The sequence below is a fragment of the Salvelinus fontinalis genome, chromosome 16, assembly GCF_029448725.1.
Source record: "Salvelinus fontinalis isolate EN_2023a chromosome 16, ASM2944872v1, whole genome shotgun sequence".
Lineage (NCBI taxonomy): Eukaryota > Metazoa > Chordata > Actinopteri > Salmoniformes > Salmonidae > Salvelinus > Salvelinus fontinalis.
In genome coordinates, this window is record NC_074680.1 from 26244952 (window position 1) to 26263774 (window position 18823).

General features: G+C 41.3%; 1 protein-coding gene across 3 annotated transcripts in view; it reads right to left on the reverse strand.

Moving 5' to 3' along the window:
• The window catches only part of LOC129812876 (latent-transforming growth factor beta-binding protein 2-like), a 167554-nt gene that overhangs the window by 140587 nt on the left and 8144 nt on the right, over positions 1-18823 (reverse strand). The gene's annotated exons all lie outside the window — the stretch shown is intronic.

Consider the following 18823-nt stretch of genomic DNA (forward strand, 5'->3'; position numbering starts at 1 on the left):
GCCTCACAAGTCCTCAACTGGAAGCTTCATTAAATAGTACCAGCAAAACACCAGTCTCAACATCAACAGTGAAGAGGCGACTCCGGGATGCTGGCCTTCTAGGCAGAGTTCCTCTGTCCAGTGTCTGTGTTCTTTTGCCCATCTTAATCTTTTATTGGCCAGTTTGAGATATGGCTTTTTCTTTGCAACTCTGCCTAGAAGGCAGAACATCAATTTTAAGTTATTTTAATGGGCAAAAAAATGTGCTTTTCTTTCAAAAACAAGGACATTTCTAAGTGACCCCAAACTTTTGAATGGTAGTGTACAGATAGCATTCCCCTTCATTTTTCCCACATTTTGTTATGTTACAGCCTTATTCTAAAATGGATTAAAACAAATTGTTCCTCATCAATCTAACGACAAAGCAAAAATAGTTTTTTTTTTACATTTTTGCAAATTTATTAAAAATAAACTGAAATATCACATTTACATAAGTGTTCAGACCCTTTACTCAGTACTTTGTTTAAGCACCTTTGGCATCGATTACAGCCTCGAGTCTTCTTGGGTATGACGCTACAAGCTTGGCACAACTGTATTTGGTGAGTTTCTCCCATTCTTCTCAAGGGGGCTGTCATGTGTTTTTCATGGTCTGAGAGTCCTTTAGGTGCCTTTTGGCAAACTCCAAGCGGGCTGTCATGTGCCTTTTACTGAGGAGTGACTTCCGTCTGGTCACTCTACCATAAAGGCCTGATTGGTGGAGTGCTGCAGAGATGGTTGTCCTTCTGGAAGGTTCTCCCATCTCCACAGAAGAGCTCTGGAGCTCTGTCAGAGTGACCATTGGGTTCTTGGTCACCTTCCTGATCAAGGCCCTTCTCTTCCGATTGCTCAGTTTGGCTGGGTGTCCAGCTCTAGGAAGAGTCTTGGTGGTTCCAAACTTCTTCCATTTAAGATTGATGGAGGCCACTGTGTTCTTGGGGACCTTCAATGCTGCAGAGATTTTTTGGTACCCTTCCCCAGATTTGTGCCTTGACACAATCCTGTATCGGACAATTGTCTCTACGGACAATTCCTTCGACCTCATGGCTTGGTTTTTTCTCTGACATGCACTGTCAACTGTGGGACCTTATATAGACAGGTGTGTGCCTTTCCAAATCATGTCCAATCAATTTAATTTTACCACAGGTGGACTCCAATCAAGTTGTAGAAACATCTCAAAGATGATCAGTGGAAACAGGATGCACCTGAGCTCAATTTCAAGTCTCAAAGCAAAGGGTCTGAATACTTATGTAAATAATGTATTTCAGTTTTTTTATTTTAATATATTTGCAAAAATGTTTAAAAAAATACTTTTTGCTTTGTGGTTTTGGGGTATTGTGTGTAGATTGATGAGGAAAAAATGTGATTTAATCAATTTTAGAAACGTAACAAAATATGGAAAAAGTCAAGAGGTCTGAATACTTCCCGAATGCACTGTATCTAGGGGCAATAACAGTATGCATGTGAAATTCAGTACAAGTTCTGTCCTTAAAACCAATCTCCAGTTGAAGTTATCTAAGGACAGTCTTCAGGAAGGGATAATGGGAGAATGTCAGAGGGATAACAGTCCTGAACAAATCCACGACAGCTGAGGTCTACTCCATCCTCCCTGCTTTCCAAACAACATTCACTCTGTGGCCAAACTACACTATCAGTCATCCTTCAAAACAGACCATAAAACCCATTCTGAAAAAGCAGAGCATATTTGAATATATTGTACTGTATGAGTTTTTGATTGAATTAGAGGTGAGCATACTAAATTGTGAATATTAAAATAAGCCAGGGCCTTAATTTGGGTAAATAGCATTCTTCGCTCCCACAGCACAGCAGGCCTGAGGGAAGCCTTTACTACAGTGGAAGGCAGCAGGCAGCAGCCCACATCCACTGTATGGGGCCGAGCTCTCGTTTCCAACAGAGTGGCTGTCTCCAGTCCATTACTATTCACTAGATATTTGCCCCCTCTCTCCACCTCAAAGTAATACAACCCATCAAACTTCTACAATCCTCTCATTCAGGACAAGCAATTTGAAACCAAATATTTGACATAACTCAAACACATACAAAATTGTCTCCATTTTCTTTCACAGGTCAACAATACTACTTCCGCAAACTTGATATTGGTACTTTTGAAAATGATATCAATAATGAGAACGGAATCAGGATAATCTTGGGTACCCCTCTCTCTACGGTTGGAGGAGATGATGTGCCATTAAGAGATTTAGAGCCAGTGAGCCGTTCTACAGATTAGGATTCAGGCACTCTTTGAACAAGAGAACACAAATAACTAAAGATGTCACCACCAAGGGCCCTTTCAAACATAACTAGAACACTGGAAGAGGGGGTGGGGATAATCATTTTTGTGTTTTGAGTTGGATTTTCAAAATATATGGAAATGTATGGAAGAATGTCTGTTCAAAGTTAAGAATGGAAACATGCTAAACTCTGGAATACTAAGCCATGTGTGTGATATCAGAGAGAAACCATAACACGTGGCCCTAACTTTACCACACTCTCTCACCTTCTCCATTACAACAAAAAACCTGCTCCCAGGAGGTTTTATTAAACCCCATGTTCATCACTATCCAACATTGGACAAACTTAGGAAAATACTATTGTCTTCTGCTAGTGAACGGATGTCTTTAAAGCTAGTTAAACGGTAGGCAAAGCTCTGAAGGGTGAAATCATGTCTAAAATGTTTTCTACCAAATAAGTAACATGGCAGAATTGTGGTACACTGGTATTTCAGCACCCCTGATCTTGATCAGAGTATTTATGTTATTCAATGACACAGGTTATATTGTTTTCAAAAGTGAGCATTTGCACATTTAAGTACAATCAATCAATCTCCCTAAGAGATTGTCACTGTCCATTGCCCAATATACACTGCTCAAAAAAATTAAGGGAACACTTAAACAACACAATGTAACTCCAAGTCAATCACACTTCTGTGAAATCAAACTGTCCACTTAGGAAGCAACACTGATTGACAATAAATTTCACATGCTGTTGTGCAAATGGAATAGACAAAAGGTGGAAATTATAGGCAATTAGCAAGACACCCCCAATAAAGGAGTGATTCTGCAGGTGGTGACCACAGACCACTTCTCAGTTCCTATGCTTCCTGGCTGATGTTTTGGTCCCTTTTGAATGCTGGCAGTGCTCTCACTCAAGTGGTAGCATGAGACGGAGTCTACAACCCACACAAGTGGCTCAGGTAGTGCAGCTCATCCAGGATGGCACATCAATGCGAGCTGTGGCAAGAAGGTTTGCTGTGTCTGTCACCGTAGTGTCCAGAGCACGGAGGCGCTACCAGGAGACAGGCCAGTACATCAGGAGACGTGGAGGAGGCCGTAGGAGGGCAACAAACCAGCAGCAGGACCGCTACCTCCGCCTTTGAGCAGGAGGAGCACTGCCAGAGCCCTGCAAAATGACCTCCAGCAGGCCACAAATGTGCATGTGTCTGCTCAAACGGTCAGAAACAGACTCCATGAGGGTGGTATGAGGGCCCTACGTCCACAGGTGGGGGTTGTGCTTACAGCCCAACACCGTGCAGGACGTTTGGCATTTGCCAGAGAACACCAAGATTGCCAAAATCGTCACTGGCGCCCTGTGCTCTTCACAGATGAAAGCAGGTTCACACTGAGCACATGAGCACATGTGACAGACGTGACAGAGTCTGGAGACGCCGCGGAGAACGTTCTGCTGCCTGCAACATCCTCCAGCATGACCGGTTTGGCGGTGGGTCAGTCATGGTGTGGGGTGGCATTTCTTTGGGGGGCCGCACAGCCCTCCATGTGCTCGCGAGAGGTAGCCTGACTGCCATTAGGTACCGAGATGAGATCCTCAGAGCCCTTGTGAGACCATATGCTGACACATGCACATTTGTGGCCTGCTGGAGGTCATTTTGCAGGGCTCTGGCAGTGCTCCTCCTGCTCAAAGGCGGAGGTAGCGGTCCTGCTGCTGGGTTGTTGCCCTCCTACGGCCTCCTCCACGTCTCCTGATTTACTGGCCTGTCTTCTGGTAGCGCCTCCATGCTCTGGACACTACGCTGACAGACACAGCAAACCTTTTTGCCACAGCTTGCATTGATGTGCCATCCTGGATGAACTGCACTACCTGAGCCACTTGTGTGGGTTGTAGACTCCGTCTCATGCTACCACTAGAGTGAGAGCACCGCCAGCATTCAAAAGTGACCAAAACATCAGCCAGGAAGCATAGGAACTGAGAAGTGGTCTGTGATCACCACCTGCAGAATCACTCCTGTTTTGGGGGGTGTCTTGCTAATTGCCTATAATTTCCACCTTTTGTCTATTCCATTTGCACAACAGCATGTGAAATTTATTGTCAATCAGTGTTGCTTCCTAAGTGGACAGTTTGATTTCACAGAAGTGTGATTGACTTGGAGTTACATGGTGTTGTTTAAGTGTTCCCTTTATTTTTTTGAGCAGTGTATATAATCCCTGTCACCCTCCCTGTCACCATCTACCATCTAGAAGCCTATTCATTACCAGCAGTAGAAGTGAGGGAGCTCAGCTCAGGACTGACTGATGACTGGTCCTTTGTGGTAGTTCTGTGGTACTTTCTGGTAAAGCCTTATGGGGTAACATTTCACAAAATGGAGGTGCCCCTTTGATTTCTTTTCACTTTTTCTGGCACAGTGCGGTTTTTCAACCTAATACAGTAGTCTGGGCTTTCACTCCCTCTCCACTCAAGTTGGCGTGGGGATTTAGGTAACCTGAGGCTGACCCATGACATTGTGTACATTACTTTTAGCCATGCTATACTGTACCTCTCCACCTACAGGCTCCCTCCTTCAGCCTTTAATGAGCAATCTTCTGGGGGGATATCTGGGGGTATGTGCCCACTACTGTATGTGTTATTTAGACTCCATTCTCCAGGGGATAACATCACAACAGTTTCCATATGGCCATAAGGCTATCGGGTACAGAGAGATGGAGAGTGTTTACTGTTTGGTGTTGTAGTGTATGTAACCACGTCAATCAAGCAAAGTCTTGCAAAGTTCTCTACAGTCTCTCTGTTAAGAGATCTGACAGATCCACTCTCTCCTTGCATCACGAGACCAGTTACATCACGCTTAAAGAAACCGAAACAGTCAAATGTCATTGAACAACGTATTAGACCCGTCAGACAACCCATGGCTAGAGCAGAGTAGCAGCGTTCTACTTCCCTCTCAAGTGGCCCTATATCAACAGGGGCTCGCCAACCAAAACCAACGCGTAAACAGAAAAACAAACCTTTCACCTCCTCATCCACAGCCAATGCAGTAACTCATTCTAGCTATGTTGTGGTCCATGGTAGCAATTAGAAAAACATGTGGCCAGAGGAGTCCCAAACAGAACCTGATTGCCACCTCCAGACAGACAACAGCTGGTGAGGAGAAGGGAGGCCTCCTGGTTTGGGGAGTGTCCATCCCAGTGTGTGGGTAATGATAGGGCTCTGTGAACATGGTGTGTGTATTGATTACAGGATCTGTCTAATAGCCCATAAAACCATCCAGACTGCCAGGGAGAGTTATGCCCCTGAACGGTGAACTGTATAACCCCCTGCTAATCCGCAGTGCGCCTGTAAAGCAGGGACGGCCTGTCTGTGTAGCAATTACTTCACCCCTGACTGAACAACGTCACCAGAGAGGCCAGTGGTTTAAATACCTTCCAGTGGTCCTGTAAAGAAACAAGCCACGTTTCTAGGCAGATTTGATCCTTATCAGCATGCCCTTTATACATGAACTGTTTATGCCTAATTCACTTTTCTTTCAAAGAGATTTCAGGCTAAACTCTATGCGTGTGTGATGCTAGGTGACAATACATGGCAAAGACATTTTCAATAGTACTGTATATTGGCTCATAATGTCCTTCAAGCCTGATATTTAACTCTTCCATACAGCTAATGCATTTAGCAGTGTATGCTCTTCAAACAATTGAATGGAACATAAAAATATTTTCTCCCAATGAAAATGACAGGTGACTTGGCTGACAAGCAGATTTGGTATGAATAAGGATGAGCAACTGGCCCACAGCCATGGAGGCAATGGAACACTGTCAGATTCAATGATAGGCTTGAATATACAGTGGTTGAATGCAAAGACAGTCTTCACACTAAATCATGAACAGTGTTTGGACTGTAGCAATGCATGCCCAATGCATCTGGAACAAAATAAAATAAATATTCAAAAAAGCACCAGTACCACAAGCCAAAATAATTTTCCAAAATGCTCACACATGTATTTCCTTGATGCTTTACTTTACCAGCTGGTGGAAACGTGTTTATGTGAGAGGAAAGCATATTACAGGTGGACTCTGTTTTACAACAAGGTATAGTCAACCTGAACTTACTCCCCTTGAGTTGACAGGGCCCCAAATGAGAGCTTCAGTAGGATGGTACATAGGCCCATGTTATCAGAGGTGTCATACTGTATACCCTGAAAAATCTGAGGGGGCAAAAAGTATGCGAGGATGGCTGGGGGGTGGAAATCAAGAGCCATAATCATTATGCTTAATTCTATGTCTATTTTTCTTCATATATAAGCATACATCTTGAGCTGTCTGTACCCTCCTGACTGGTGTTTCTCTATTTAAAGAAACAAAATATGCTTCTCTGCGTCTCTGCCAAAATCTGGATAAAATATTGAAAGGAATGTGAGTCTTATTCAGTATATTTAGTTATTGCTTGCTTTTCTAAAGTCTCCCAACCTTACCAGCAGGCATGGTTAGACAAGCTAGCTACTCCAACTTGATTGATAACCTGCAATGGCTTCTTAGCTTGGTAGCTAGATATGAGGTTTGGTGATTGGGAACCTATCTGGGCTAGCTAAAGACAACTTCATAAAAATGCTAAGTGGCTAGTCATGTTCATTATTATTTTTTAAACAGAATCTGAGGGGGCATGTGCCCCTGTGCCCCCTATGGGCATGACACCTCTGTAGGTTATGTTATGTAGGATGAGGTAACTACAAAGTACGTAATTCTGATTTTGGGCAGCACAGCTTGAAACAAAACATACATCATTCCTAACGGTGTCTCCAAATCTGTCCGCACTGGAAGACTTTACTCTATCCCTAACAGCCGTGAGGATATGATGGAAGACTTTACTCTATCCCTAACAGCCGTGAGGATATGATGGAATTAAAGAAACATTCTACATGCAGGACATTTTTGTTTGGAAAAGGAGAGAAATAGCGAGGAAGGAGGGAATGAAAGAGAGAGAGGCAGACTTTCTGCATGAAGAGTTATTTTAGGTTTGGATGGGGCCCTGAGCAGCACAGCAGGCCAAAGAAAGCTGGAAGGAAATCAAAAAGAAACTCCTTTCTACCGCATTTCACTCTGTCAATCACTGGCTGTTTAAAAGGTTGAAAACAACTTTATTTCTCTTCAAGAATGATGCACCTTTCATCTGCCCTCTCAAAGACAGCTAAGGATTTAAACCAAGAGACATTATTTCATGGATGATTATACTTATTGCATGTTCAAATACATTCCATGTACCATTTGGTCTTCACTACAATATGTGCAGCAAGTATGAATTCAACTGCAGAAGACATAAGGCATAAGTCTTTGTGCCATGGCACTGAGTAAATTCACTGTGTTGGGGTGAGATGGTCAGCGAGACACAGTATGCACTGTGGGGAGTCTCCCTCCTGTGAGAGGCATTCTGCATTCAGTCCTAAATTCAGTTTGTGTTCAGCAGACCATGTCATTAATCCAATTAACAAAGAGACCATGTCAGGAGGAGAAGCCATCGCAACCCTAATGACACTGATGCATAGTGACCCGGGAGGTATGAATGCAAAGGGCTAGCCCTCTCTCTATGGCCGGTGGAAGTCCGTCTTATGATCATGACGTGCCAAACTCAGTGTGTAAACACCTGTTGGTCAGGATTTAAATGGCAACTTTGATATGTGAGGATTAAACCTTCTAACCAACCAAAAATAAACACTACTAACAGGAGATCTGAATGGTCAGTTGACTCAGATCAACTTTGTGTGATACTGTAGCCCAGATAATGTTCACTGCGAGATGCCTGCTGTGAATCTTACTTTGAATATCACAGTCCATAGATTAGAGTGAGATATCTAAGTGAAGCACCAGTAGAACAAGAGAGAGACTATTTTCATCTATAAAATACTGGAGTCCAATTCTGGTACAGTAGCAACAGTCAATAAGTAAAGTAAAAGTGCTTCCACCTAAAAAGGTGACCTTTTACTTCCTCATTTGATTCAGTTTGGCCTGCTGGAGGTTTTGCTATTTTGGAAACATGTTTCTGTGGCTATTTACGATACAAATCAGAGGAATTCCAGTAATTCAATGTTCAGTTTCCCTTTTTTTGGCAATAATTGGTCATCAAGGTGGACTGCATTCCCACTACTTATCATTCCTGGCTCATTTCATGAATGACTGGTTTGCTGGTGAAGTGTTCATTCATTCTTTGGTTTAAAACAGGGTATTGTGATTGTGAATGAATATTGGCCAATATTCAGAAAGTATTCAGACCCCTTGACTTATTCCACATTTTGTTGTGTTAGTCTGAATTCAAAATTGATTAAATATATATTTTTGTTCTCACCCATCTACACACAATACCCCAGAATGACAAAGTGAAAACATGTTAAGAATCTTTTGTAAATTTATTGAAAATGAAATACAGAAATCCAAATTACATAAGTGTTCACACCCCTGAGTAAATACTTTATAGAAGCACTTTTTGCAGTGATTACAGCTTTGAGTCATCTTTGGTATATCTGTATCAGCTTTGCACATCTGGATTTGGGGATTTTCTCCAATTCTTAATTTAGATGGAAAGCGGCGGGAAACAACAATCTTCAAGTCTTTCCATAGATTTTCAATGGGATTCAAGTCTGGGCTTTAACTGGGCCACTCAAGGACTTTCACATTCTTGTTCTGAAGCCATTCCAGAATTGCTTTAGCTGTATGCTTGGGGTCATTGTACTGTTGGAACGTAAAGTCTTTGCCCCAGTCTAAGGTCGTTTGCGGGAGGTTCTCATCAAGCATTTGCCTGTATTTGGCTCCATTCATTGTCCCCTCTATTCTTACCAGTCACCCAGTCCCTGCCGCTGAAAAGCATCCCCATAGCATGATGCTGCCACCACCATTCTTCATGGTAGGAATAATGTTAGAGCTGTGCCTGGTTTCCTCCAGACATATTTTTTCAATTTCCCAATGATGGAGAACACTGTGCTTTGGAAACTTTCAACAGTCTAGAAATTGTTTTATACACTTCCCCAGATATATGCTTCATCACAATCTACAGCCAGTTCCTTGGACTTCATGGTATAGTTTCTGCTCTAACTTGCACTGTCAACTGTGGGACCTTATAGACAGTTGTTTCATTCTAAATCATGTCCAAACAATTGAATTGGCTACAGCTTGACTCCAATTTAATTTATTAAACGTAACCTTTATTTAACTAGGCAAGTCAGTTGAGAACAAATTCTTATTTATAATGACTGCCTACTCCGGCCAAACCCGGGCGAAGCTGGGCCAATTGTGCGCCACCCTATGGGATTTCCAATCACGGCCGGATGTGATACAGCCTGGATCCGAACCAGGGACTGTAGTGGTGTCTCTTGCACTGAGATGCAGTGCCTTAGACCACTGCACCAATCAAGTTGTAGTGACATCTCAAGGATGATCGAAGTAAATTGGAAGCACCTGAGCTCAATTTGGAGTGTCATAGCAAATGGGTGTGAATACTCACAGAATCAGTCAAAAGTTTGGACAAACCTACTAAAGGTTTTTTCTTTATTTTTACAATTTTCTACAATGTAGAATAATAGTGAAGACATCAACAATATTAAATAACACATATGGAATCACAAAGTAACCAAAAAAGTGAAAACAAATCTAAATATATTTTATATTTGAGATTCTTCAAAATAGCCACCCTTGGCCTTGATGACAGCTTTGCACACTCTTGGCATTCTCTCAACCAGCCTAATGAGGAATGCTTTTCCAACAGTCTTGAAGAAGTTCCCACATATGCTGAGCACTTGTTGGCTGCTTTTCCTTCACTCTGCGGTCCAACTCATCCCAAGCCATCTCAATTGGGTTGAGGTCAGGTGATTGTGGAGGCCAGGTCATCTGATGCAGCACTCCCTCACTCTCCTTGGTCAAATAGCCCTTACACAGCCTGGAGGTGTGTTTGGGGTCATTGTCCTGTTGAAAAACAAATGAGAGTCCCACTAACGCAAACCAGATGGGATGGCGTATCGCTGCAGAATGCTGTGGTAGCCATGCTGGTTAAGTGACAGTGTTACCAGCAAAAGCATCCCCACACCATCACACCTCCTCCTCCATGCTTCACGGTGAGAACCACACATGCGGAGATGATCCGTTCACCTACTTCGCGTCTCACAAAGACACGGTGGTTGGAACCCAAAATCTCAAATATGGACTCATCAGACCAAAGGACAGATTTCCACTGGTCTAATGTCCATTGCTCGTGTTTCTTGCCCCAAGCAAGTCTCTTCTTCTTATTGGTGTCCTTTAGTAGTGGTTTCTTTGCACTAATTCAATCATGAAGGCCTGATTCATACAGTCTCCTCTGAACAGTTGATGTTGAGATATGTCTGTTACTTGAACTCTTTGAAACATTTATTTGGGCTGCAATCTGAGATGCAGTTAACTCTAATGAACTTATCCTCTGCAGCAGAGGTAACTCTGGGCCGTCTTTTCCTGTGGCGGTCCTCATAAGAGCCAGTTTCATCATAGCACTTTATGGTTTTTGCGACTGCACTTGTTCTTCAAATGATGGACTGTCGTTTCTCTTTGCTTATTTGAGCTGTTCTTGCCATAATATGGACTTTGTCTTTTACCAAATAGGGCTATCTTCTGTATACCACCCCTACGTTGTCACAACACAACTGATTGGCTCAAACGCATTAAGAAGGAAAGAATTACACAAATTAACAAGGTACACATGTTATTTGAAATGTATTCCAGGTTACTAATTCATGAAGCTGGTTGAGAGAATGCCAAAAGTGTACAAAGCTGTCATCAAGGCAAAGGGTGGCTAATTTGAAGAATCTCAAATATAAAATATATTTTGATTTGTTTAACACTTTTTTGGTTACTGCATGATTCCATATGTGTTATTTCATAGTTTTGATGTCTTCACTATTATTCTACAACCTGACATGAGTAGGTTTGTCCAAACATTTGACTGGTACTGTATGTAAATTAGATTTCTGTATTTAATTTTCATAACATGTTTTCACTTTGTCATTATGGGATAGTATGTGTAGAAAGGTGTGAAAAATATTTTTGAATTCAGGCTGTAACACAACAACATGTGGAATAAGTAAAGGGGTCTGAATACTTTTGAAGACACCGTACATATATAAGTTAATTTAATTATAATTTCTAAACCTGGTTCTGGCAAAAGGAGGAATCCGCAGGTCTTTTTTATCATGGAATAAATTTGTGGAGGAGTGTGGGGGGCTTTACAGTAAAACACATTGGAAGATGAAAAGTGCATTTAGAAGTGTGTGTGTGTCTTGACAGCAGCAGGTTGTGCAGACATGTCCACATGCAGACTTGCCTGCCTGCCTGCCTGCCTGCCTGCCTGCCTGCCTGCCTGCCTGTCTGTCTGTCTGTCTGTCTGTCTGTCTGTCTGTCTGTCTGTCTGTCTGTGTTTGTCTTATCAGCCCGGCTGGGGTACATCTGGCCTTTCGTTCCTCTTGATCTCTGGGACTGAGGCTTTTTTGGTCAACAGATGTGAATCTGGCAAATTTACTAAAGAGATGACCCCCAAACCAGATGCACCCTTTTGGATCCGTGGGGCATAGTTATGCTAAATGCTGCTTGTAAATAAATATGAAGGTAAACTGGGAATCTTCTATAGCCATTGGCCACAGTTACACCTGGCTTCACTTTATGGCTTTGGCCAACCTAAGCAGAAATAACCACAGAACTATGTGTCTTATGACAACCATCAATAAAACCAGTGGTTGGATCAGACAACACTGACAAACACGGACTTAAAAGCCTGATCAGAATTTATATACATAACAATAACATAAGATATTTTCTCAACAATGTATTATTTTTAATGATGATACTTCAAAGAACATTTACTAAGGTGACTTTCAAGCAAAAATAATTACAAATTATTGCTCAGTATTGTATTACATAACAGCAAACTCTTTTAGACGGATGTTACTTACTAAACAACACAAAACAGAAAAAACAACTGTGTTTACCATCCATCTTCTACAACAACAAGGCAGAATCTGAGCCAAGAGCAAACATTAGGCCAAACCCACAACAGGACACCCAGCTAGCGCATAACGTTCTGAGAACCATATGTTTCTTAGAGCTTGGTGAGACCATAGTTGTCCTATGGTTATTTTGTATACAACCTTCCCACAACTTTCTGTGAATGGTGCAGGATAGTTACTTGGCTTTGGAACATTCTCAGCACATTTAATAAACATCCTCATTTAAGGAACTTAGTAAAAAAAACTAAATTTTCTTAGTTTTTAATTAATACAACATTTCCTAAAAGTTCAAACACGGTTACATTTCATTTCAACTTTGGTAATGTTCTAGGAATGTTCTCCAACAGGTTTGACATTGGGAATGTTTTCAAATATTTCAGAGAATGTTAAGAAACAACGTTCTTCTGTGGGAATTTCAGCACTTCAGTATAATGTTTCCTACTGGTTTCTTCATGGTTATATTTAACGTCATGTTCTCAAATTGTTCTGGGAACGTTAAGAAAACGTTCTATAAAAAAATCACAAGAAAACTTGGGTAATGTTCAGAAAACGTTCTAAGACTGTTATTTAAAAACATACATTTCGTTCTGAGAACGTGAAGAAAAGTTTCCATAAAAACCACAATAAAACTTTAGTAATGTTCAGAGAACCTAAGATTGTTATTTAAAAACATATACAGTACAGTGCATTTGGAAAGTAGTCAAGCCTCTTGACTTTTTCCACATTTTGTTACGTTACAGCCTTGGATTACTTTTTTTTCTCCATTATCAATCTACACACAATACCTCATGACGACAAAGTGAAAACAGGTTTTTTGAAATGTTGGCAAATGTATTAAAATTAAAAACAGAAATACCTTATTTACATAAGTATTTAGACCCTTTGCTATGAGACTCGAAATTGAGCTCAGGTGCATCCTGTTTCCATTGATCATCCTTGAGATGTTTCTACAACTTGATTGGGGTCCACCTGTGGTAAATTCAATTGATTGGACATGATTTGGAAAGGCACACACCTGTCTATATAAGGTCCCACAGTTGACAGTGCATGCCTGAGAAAAAACCAAGCCATGAGGTTGAAGGAATTGTCCGTAGAGCTCCGAGACAGGATTGTGTCAAGGCACAGATCTGGGGAAGGGTACGAAACAATTTCTGCAGCATTGAAGGTCCACAAGAACTCAGTAGCCTCCATCATTCTTAAATGGAAGAAGTTTGGAACCACCAAGACTCTTCCTAGAGCTGGACACCCAGCCAAACTGAGCAATCGGAAGAGAAGGGCCTTGGTCAGGGAGATGACCAAGAACCCGATGGTCACTCTGACAGAGCTCCAGAGTTCCTCTGTGGAGATGGGAGAACCTTCCAGAAGGACAACCATCTCTGCAGCACTCCACCAATCAGGCTTTTATGGTAGAGTGGCCAGATGGAAGTTACTCCTCAGTAAAAGGCACATGACAGCCCGCACAAGATTCTCTGGTCTGATGAAACCAAGATTGAACCCTTTGCCCTGAATGCCAAGCGTCACGTCTGGAAGACGCCATCCCTACTGTGAAGCATGGTGGTGGCAGCATCATGCTGTGCAGATGTTTTCAGCGGCAGGGACTGGGAGACTAGTCAGGATCGAGGGAAAGATGAACGGAACAAAGTACAGAGTGATCCTTGATGAAAACCTGCACCAGAGTGCTGGTTCACCTTCCAACTGGATAACAACCCTAAGCACACAGCCAATACAACACAGGAGTGGCTTCGCAGGAGTGGCTTCGGGACAAGCCTCTGAATGTCCTAGAGTGGCCTAGCCAGAGCCCAGGCTTGAACCCAATCTAACATCTCTGGAGAGACCTGAAAAAGCTGTGCAGTGACGCTCCCCATCCAACCTGACAGAGCTTGAGAGGATTTGCAGAGAAGAATGGTGGAAACTCCCCAAATATAGGTGTGCCACGCTTGTAGCGTCATACCCAAGAAGATTTGAGGCTGTAATCGCTACCAAAGGACTGATTAAAGGGTCTGGATACCTATGTAAATGTGATATTTCATTTATTATTTACTTAGCAAAAATGTCTAAACCTATTTTTGCTTTGTCATTATGGAGTATTGTGTGCAGATTGATGAGGGGAAAAAAACTATTTAATCCATTTTAGAATAAGACTGTAATGTAACAAAATGTGGAAAAAGTCAAGGGGTCTGAATACTTTCCGAGTGCACTGTACATTGCATTCTCAGCATCAACAAAACAAGATAAAGGATAGAGAACGTTAAGTGTTTTCAGGTATGTTGGCCTAATTGGCCACACGTGATCTTAATGAGTGCTTGTTTCCTTTGAAATGGGGTCTGTTTGAATAGACTTAAATGAACAGCTTTGTATGCGTAAACAACATGGCATGCTAGCTCCATCCAATTCCATGGGTAGAGAAAAGAAGATTATGTTTAAATCTCACTGATGCCATGTCACAATAAAAAAGAAATGTGTTTGCATGATTAATGCCTAAGGAAATTAATTTACATGTGTCCTATCTGTGCTTGGAGTTCAAAAAAGTTTACCCAAAATGAGATTGAAGTGTTATTAAAAGTCTTATTGTAACATTTAGTGAAAGTTTTAAGTGGGTTATTATAAAACCTCCAAATAGCCTATAATATCCATTCTCAGAGCGTTAATAAATACTCCCAGGACAACATTCAAGAAACCAGAGTAAAACGTTCTCAAAACCTCCCTGCAAACTAAAAATGAATGTTCCCAGTACAGGCAAAATTTTCATTTTCATTCTGAGAACATTTGAAAAAGTTGAACTTATGGCTTCGTTCCCAGAACCAATGGGAAACCAAAAATGTACTTTCCCACAACTTCCAAGGAACCAAATGTGCTAGCTGGGCAAGAACTCTAAAAACCTCTTAAAACCATATCTTGATTCCAGACCAGACACACAAAGACCCAGACATTTCTATAAACATAGCATTTACAAATCCTTGTAGGCATTCTCACTGGACAACTGTCAAACCAATTCCTGCCATATATTTGCTGTGACATCAACCTGATTCAACAAGGACGTGTTGTTGAGAAACCATAACTCAAGACACCAAATCCGCTCTCCTGGTTGAAACTTACGACCGACAGTTTTAATATTAGACATTACTTCAATTCCGTCACATATAATTTCCTAGACGTGGCTCAGTGAGGATATGTTTTTACATATTGCCCAGTTGACAGGTTTGTTCCTTTTCTTTCCCCCACTGTGAACATGTTTTTTCATGCGGCCGCCCCCCACTAGTTATACCCAGTTAGGGTCTGCAGTAACACACTCAGAGAATGTGATAGTCTGAGTTAGTGGGGGGTTTCCACCACCACGGTGGAGGTCTCCATAAGGGAGCTCCCAGGGCAGGCTGGCTGGGGGGCTTGTTTTGGCACCAGGCCAGGGCCCGGCCTGGGGTCGTGATGTTGAGTTCACTACACAGCTGATGGTTCCCTACCCTCCAGCCATACCTGGGTGAGGGCCAAACTCCTAACAGAGACCAGATGGTGGTGGGATGGAGACCTTGCCTTCTTAGATGGTCTACTGTGTTTAACATGACTGGTTTAAAAGGGACATGTTACTTTCTGGCAGGTGAAAAATATTTACCCATCTGATTTGGGTAACTCCTGCTTCATCCTAAGTAATTTACACCTCTGTAAGTGTGCCTTTAGCTGGGACTTGAAAAAAAGGAGGCAGAACCAGCGGTAGTAATTAGGAGGCTGGCTAATGAGCTAATGAGGAGGTGACTTTATGTACTGATGGGCAAACAACTACAGCTTTTGTATCGTGCCACACTTTGTGAGTGTGTGTTTGTGTTCTGCTGTCTAGTTGCTGTGGGAACTGTTTTAGCCCAGAAATGCAGGTTGTGAGTGTGGGTTTCACATTCTGTGCTTGTAAAGTGTAAAGATAACTCTTTCTAGAACAGCATCTCCTATAACCTGTTATTTCAGTCTGCAACATGATGACAGACAAAATAAAAGGAGAAATATTCTCAAAATGTTTTGATAGGCTGTAGAAAAGTTTTGATAATATTTGTAACCAGGAGCTGCCGAGCTAACACTTAAAGTCATGTTCTCAAATTGTTCCAAGAACGTTAAGAAGTAAAGTTCTTCTGTGTGAATTTCAGTACTTCAGTATAACGTTTCCTACAGGTTTCATCATAGTTTTATTTAAAGTAACGTTCTCAAATTGTTCTGAGAACGTTATAAAAACTTTCCATAAAAACCACAAGAAAAGTTTAGTAACATTCAGAGAACATTTTAAGAATTTACTTAAAAACATACATTATGATCTCAGAACATTAGAAAACTTTCCATAAAAAGCACAAGAAAACTTTAGTAACGTTCAGAGAATGTTCTAAGAATGTTATTAAAAACATATATTTTATTCTCAGCATCAACAAAACTCTATCCTCTATCTTGTAAGTGTGTTCAGGGTCATGTTCAGTTGCCAAACATTCCTGAACGTTGCAGATAGAAATGCAATGAATAGAGCCGATGTGATTCCTTATTCTACATATCAGAGAGGTATTTTTGATCTACATAACATTATTTCTATCTGAATGTTCCAAAACGTTCAATCCTGCTGAACGCGCCCAAGGTGTGTTGGCCACGCCCACTAATTGGCCACACTTGATCTTAACCCTTTACAGTCTACGCCCTGTCTAAGCCTGGGGAGGGGGGTTCTACTAACCTATGACTGACTTTTTTTAAAGAAGGTCATACCAAGGATCATTTAGCTATTTGATTTTGAATTTTAATACCACTTGAAGTATAAAAAAATATATACATAAGATTTATGACAATTTTAATTTGGCCTTACTGCTATTAGCCCATACAAACGCATTGAATAACAGATTCACTACATGGAACAACAGGTAGTCCCCTCAAAAAATCTAAAGGAAGTTTGTTCTGAAGTGTCTGTCCTATATCTGAGAGATATAAAAAAGTTAAGTTTATAAACTCAGCAAAAAAAGAAGCGTCCTCTCACTGTCAACTTCATTTATTTTCAGCAAACTTAGCATGTGTAAATATTTGTATGAACATAAGATTCAACAACTGAGACATAAACTGAACAAGTTCCACAGACATGTGACTAACAGAAATGGAATTATGTGTCCCTGAACAAGGGGGGGGGGGGGGTCAAAATAACAGTATCTGGTGTGGCCACCAGCGGCATTAAGTACTGCAGTGCATCTCCTCCTCATGGACTGCACCAGATTTGCCCGTTTTTGCTGTGAGATGTTACCCCAATCTTTCACCAAGGCACCTGCAAGTTCACGGACATTTCTGGGGGGAATGGCCCAAGCCCTCACCCTCTGACCCAACAGGTCCCAGTGTAACGCTCATTTCTTCGGCGATAAACGCAAATCCGACCATCACCTCTGGTGAGACAAAACCGCGACTAAATGTGTTCACGTGATTAATTCCTAGGGAACTTAATTACCATGTGTCCTATCTGTGCTTGGAGTTTGTTTTTTAATGTAAAAAAATAAGCTAGTAGTGTTATTAAAAGTCTTATTGAAACGTTCAGTGAAAGTTTATTTTTTTTAACTCAAAATAACGTATAATTTCCGTTCTCAGTGCATTAATAAAACCTCCCAGGAAAACTTTCAAGGAACCAAAGTAAAACATTATCAGAACCTCCCTTCAACCAATAAATAAACATTCCCAGACAGGCATAATTTTCACTTCTGTTCTCAGCACGTTTAAAAAGCTTTTAGTTTAACCTGTCAGGAAACGTATGGCTTCGTTCCCAGAACCAATGGGAAACCAAAAACGTATGTTCCCAAAACTTTGAAGGAACAAAATGTGCTAGCTGGGTGGTTAGTAGGTCACAATTCTCTCTTAAAAGGAGAGATTGTTTAAGGCTCCTGCCCCCCACTAGAAAACATTCAGAACACTTTACAACCCACAGAACAGTAAAAAGGCAAAAAAAACTTGCCAAATGTCAAGAATGTTACAATGAAAAGCATGGTAACACTTGTAAGCTGTTAAAATTCTGCAAAAATTGCGTTTTAAAAAGTGCCCAATTATTCACTCACGTATCCGCCATTGAGTTTTTAATTATATGGCAGTTAAGATTTCCAATATTGCTGTGGTCAAATAAAAAAAGTGCAGTTACACCCATTATTAAGGGCTTGTGTCTAACAGAGCGAGCCAAGTGCTAAGCACGCGTAATTTCCATGTTAGAATTTTACATGAAAGAGCATGCAAATCTACATTAATAACATGACCATGGAGGTAATAATGACACACCGGAACACTTCCTATAGGGCAGGGGTAGGCAACAAGATGCAGTCGCGGAACGGTTTTTGTCGGAGCGAATGGTCAAATTGACCCACACCTAAGCCCAAAAAGAGATTATTTAAATTTCGAAAGCAATCATTTCATATCATGATTTCATTGAGACACGATCATGTCTATTTTTTTATTTGTGGGAATATTTGGGAACAGACTTTGGGGGCCCAAAGTGGCCGACCCCTGCTATTGGGTAACACAATATGCTTAAACTATTGAGAAGGACGGTTAAGAGACAGTCATGCCAAAGTATAG